General features: G+C 54.1%; 1 non-coding gene across 1 annotated transcript; it reads right to left on the bottom strand.

Annotated features, from left to right (window-relative positions):
• Positions 1-4,791: 4,791 nt before the first annotated feature.
• LOC118383780 (U5 spliceosomal RNA) lies at positions 4,792-4,908 on the bottom strand. Its single transcript, XR_004825715.2, has one exon. It is a non-coding gene; the product is annotated as a U5 spliceosomal RNA (small nuclear RNA).
• Between the last annotated feature and the right edge of the window lie 92 nt (positions 4,909-5,000).

Raw genomic sequence — 5,000 nt, 5'->3', positions numbered from 1 at the left:
CAGGTGCCTGTGGTCTAAACCTACTCGGGCAACTTCAACCTCGGGATGCGCCCGCAACCACTTGGCCGCATGGCCAAAGTGCCACGGCAGCTGTTCCGCCCGAGGACCCGTGTTAGACCACACCATTACGCTTCTCGCCTGGTATGAGAAGAACACCCGCAGGAGGTAACCGGACGGGTGTATTACCGGATGAGCAAGCTCTGTCAACAAAAAGGAAACAAAAATTGAGTCCAGCTTGAGGGGGAAATGTGGTACCCCCCTACCTCCCTCCCCGATGGGGCAAAGCATGCGTGCCCTGGCGACCCACTCGTACCTGCCACCCCACATGAACTGAAACACAAGCCTCACTAGAGGCCTCCTCAGACAAGCCGGCAATGGGTAGATGTACGCCAAATACAAAAGAGATGGCAACACATCCACCTTGAGGACCAGAACCTTGCCTATAAAGGACAAAGACCTAGCCCTCCACATCGCTAGCTTCCTCTTTACCACTGCGATACCCATGTTCCAGTTCAGCGTCGCTGAGCCGGAGGTCTCAAAATGAACCCCGAGAATCCTCAGGGCCCCGTTACAGAGAGATAACCCCCCGGGTACATCCGTCCTACCACGCCATCTTCCGAAAAACTTAACGGTAGACTTAGCGTGGTTAAGGACCGCTCCCGACGCTCGGGTGAAGTCCCCAATAATGGCAAGGGACCTTGTCAGGCACGAGTCCTTGCAAAGAAGCAAGGAAGTGTCGTCGGCGTACTGCGTCAACTTGACGCGTAGACCGCCGCTTCCAGGGATTAGCAAGCCCTCCACCCCTGTGTCTGCCCTAATGGCAGCCCCCAGAGGCTCCATGTACAGAACGAAGAGGAGAGCCGAGAGCGGGCACCCCTGCCTGACCCCTGACGAGAGGTCAAAAACGTCACCCATGTGACCGTTTACGCTGACCCGGCACCCCGCTCCGACATATAAAGTACGGATCCATCCTATAAACTTCTCCCCAAATCCTAACCTACCTAACACCCTGTAAAGAAAGGATCTATTTACGCGATCAAAGGCTTTCGCCTGATCTAGCGCTGCTACCATTAAAGGCAGCCCTCTATCTTCTACCCAAGCGATGGAGTCCCTGACCAACTGCAGGTTCCACCTGATAGAGCGACCCTCTACCCCGCACGTCTGATCCTCATGGACGACGTAGGGAAGGGCTGTGCGCAACCGATCCGCTAGGACCTTTGCAAGCAGCTTGTAGTCTACACACAGCATGGTCAATGGCCGCCAGTTGCCAAGATCTGTGGCGTCCCCCTTCTTGTAAAGAAGTGACAGCACACCGACGGCCATTGATCCTCCCGGGACCCCCGTCTCGAGGACGGCCTTCAAGACTTCGAGGACCACCGGTCCGAGTATCCCCCAAAATTTGAGGTAAAACTCGGCCGGCAGCCCATCCATCCCAGGTACCTTCCCTTTTCCCATCCTCCTGAGGGCACTCTCAACCTCTTCTAGTGAGATCTGAGCCTCCATCGCTTCTCTAATGTCCTCCGGCAATTGCCGGGACAAGTGTTCTAGGAACACACTTCCCTGTTCTACATCTACTTCCCTCTCCTTAAAGAACCCTCGGAAATGATTAGTAGTCACCCTGACCATCTCCTCTGGCTCTCTAGCTACACTACCATTTTCTTCCCTGACCCCGTACATTACTTTCCTACTCTGTCTATCCCTAACCGACTTAAAGAACATAGCGGAACAAGTCTCGTTATGTTCTAAAAAGCCACTATGCGCACGCTCCAGGAAAGCTCGAGCCTTCCGCTCCTGCAGCTCCCTGAGTTGCGCCTTCAGGGCAGTGGACCTCTCCCAGTCGACCGACCCGCCGAGGTTGCCTGCCTCGTACTCGAGCTCGAGCAACCTTTGGATGAGATCCACCTCCCTCCTTTCCTCCCTTTTTCTCCTCTTACAATATCCTATAATAAAGACCCTAATCCTTATCTTGACTAAGTCCCACCACTCTAACACCCCCTCGCACATGGACCGGAGGCCTTCAAGCCCCCGAAACACACCAATAAAGGCATTAACGAAAGCTTGCTCATCCAGCACATCCCGATCTAATTTCCAGTACCCCCTACCGAAGAGGCAGACTGGAGAACTCACCTGCAGGAGTACCCCGTCGTGATCTGAAAAGAAGACAGGCAACAGCCGACCAGACAACTGACCCAAAGACCTGGATACAAAAATGTAGTCGAGCCTCCGCGCAACCCCCCTGGAGTTGCGCCATGTGGGACCGACCATTGCCGGAGTAGTGTGCAGGCCACCATCCACCAGACCATGGCAAGCCATTAGCCCGGTGATGGCGCCTGCACTGCTATCCCCCCCTATCCCCAAATCTATATTAAAATCCCCCCCTATCACCAACTGCCTATTTGTGGCACACAGGGGCGTCAGACAGTCCACCATCTCCCTTCTGTCTGCCGCCGCCTGTGGCCCGTACACCCCAACTAATCTATACCTACAATCCCTTAATGTGACATCCACCCCCAAAACCCTCCCTTGCATAACTACAAAATAATCCTCAACCTTAACCTCCCTATGCCCACACAAAATCCCTACCCCTGAAGAGTGAACTCCCCCTATACCCCAAACGGATTCCCCCTTATCCCATTCCCTCTTAAACCTCACAACATCCCGTCTATCCCTTAGGTGAACCTCCTGTAAAAAACAAAAATCAAACCCCACACCCTCTAAATAACTAAAAACCGCCCTTCTTTTAACCCTATCCCTCAACCCCCTTACATTTACACTAACAAAAGTGATTGTATCCATAAGGGAACAAAAATACTATTATCCTAAATCCCCAAAAAACAAAACAGGAGGCTCACCCGATGCTCCCCTGCTCCATCTCATCCGACAGGGATGCAAAGATGCTCCCCTCGTTCGACGAATACAGGTCCTCTTCAGGAAAACCCCCCTGTTCGCCACCCACTAGGCTCTCCCTGCTTCCCACTGCCCCCATGTCATCTCCCCATGACATCGGGTTTGGGTTTGGGACACACTCTTCCAGGTTCCCGGAAACTCCCTGCAGCCCCTCTTCCCCCAGGGGCATAGACAGAGTTTCTATCGAAACGTTAATGTCCTCTAGGGGCTGAGAAGAGTCATGCAAGTCCAAAGGGGGCTCTTCATTGCCTTGTTTCCCCATTGCTCGCTTTCCCGCCCCCTCCCCCAAATCTCCCTCCCCACTCTTCTCCTCATTCTTCCGCTTCACTCTTCTCTTCTTTCCTTCATAAGGGTCCAGCTCTATGATTGCTCCCTCGCCCAACGTCTCCTCTCTATCCTGCTCGGGTGGGAGCAACATAAAGGAGGTGGAGGCCTCTTCCCCTGCCCTTGATCCCATTACCGGTAGATTCTCCACCATCTCTACTAGGGCCCCTAGCCCCTCCACCTCATCCAGTGAGGACCCCAGCTCCTCCGTTCTGCCCCCAACCTCCTCCACCTCTGGCTGCTGTATAACCGGCCCCTTCCTCTCTTCTGCTGGAGGCCCTGACGCCACTTCCTTCCGGATGTTGGTAGTTGGAGGGCGTGTTGGTGGGGAAGGTCTGTCCTGCTCTCCCATCTCTGGGCACTCCCTAGGCCCAGGGTCTTTCCTCCCTGCCGCCGCCTCGGCATATGACTGCCGGCGGGACGGGCAATCCCGGAACAGGTGCTGCCTACTCCCACACCCGTGGCATTCCTTCGGCTCCCTACAGTCCTTTGCCTCATGCTCCCCCGACTTGCAAAATCGGCATTTCCCCACACTGCAGGCAGCCGTGACGTGCCCATACTCCCTACACTTCTTACAAAACTGGGGTTGACGGGTGTAGAACAGCATCCCCCTGTCTGAGCCCAGTGAAAAGACTGCCGGGGGATGGAGGAAGCCGTCAAAACCTTCCTTATCTGGCCTCAGCAATACCTGGAACTGGCGACGGCCATTCCAGAACCCCAACGAGTCCTTCATGTACTTTGCCCCCGACGTTACATCACAATACCGGCCCAGGAACGCTTTTATTGCAATGTCCGCCACATGCGGATTGTACATATGTACATTGATCGTCCGAAAGTTTGTCTTCGCCAGGCATGTTATGTCAAATGATGACAAAGGCCTCTCCCCAGCCGCTGCTTTTGCCCTGTCCATCACCACATCACACATAACTTCTGTGTGAAGAGTCACGTCGTATGCCTCCTCCATGGCATTTCCCTGCAGACACATCACTTCGGATACTCTCAGCTTCAGGGCTCCCATCAACACTGCTCTTCCAAACGAATCCCTTGGCATTCTCGTTTCCTCTTCCTTCTTCCACGCAAACCTGATCGTGTTTTTCAGTCCGGTCCTGGGGACCGACCCAGCGCTGTTGTTTGCCATCTCCTCACGGAAAAATGGCGGTAAATCCAAGTTCCCGCCGCAACAATTGGAAATGGATTTCTCTTTTTACTCCCTCCGGCCTTCGACCTTCTGACTCAGCGGGCTTTGGGGCACCTCGGTACCAAGCTTGATCTGAGCCAAAAGGCCGAGAAGCGATAACCCACAAATGGAACCCTGCAACCGCCGGGCCCCCGGGGGTCTCGACAGACCTCAGCGGGTAGGCAAAAGCCGGCGGCTCCTCCCTCCCTCAGTCACTCAGTCACTCAGTCACTCAGTCACTCACTCACTCACTCACTCACTCACTCACTCACTCACTCAGTCACTGGCATGTGTTTTTTGGAAAAAGTCGCTAATGTATCTTTAAGTCACTATCCTGGCCCACCTCTGTCTGTCAGTCAATTTCTCTTGAAACAAGATAGCGGGCTCTGCAAAGAAGCAAAGCCCCTCCAAAAATACGTTGAACTCGTAAGTGTTCCTCTCCACGGAAGTCTTTAGTAAAAGGCGAAAGGCTTGTGCGTAATGAAGAGAAACCAGAATCGTATGGAAGTCAGAGGTGGGGGCCCGACACACACTCTGTGCACTCTAGGCCGGGTACCCGCGGGTGCTCCCGGAAGCCACTCTTCCAAGTTTT

This window comes from Oncorhynchus keta, unplaced genomic scaffold (assembly GCF_023373465.1).
Source record: "Oncorhynchus keta strain PuntledgeMale-10-30-2019 unplaced genomic scaffold, Oket_V2 Un_contig_21508_pilon_pilon, whole genome shotgun sequence".
Lineage (NCBI taxonomy): Eukaryota > Metazoa > Chordata > Actinopteri > Salmoniformes > Salmonidae > Oncorhynchus > Oncorhynchus keta.
The sequence above is the reverse complement of the archived record's forward strand: the minus strand, read 5'-3'. Positions and strand labels throughout refer to the sequence as shown.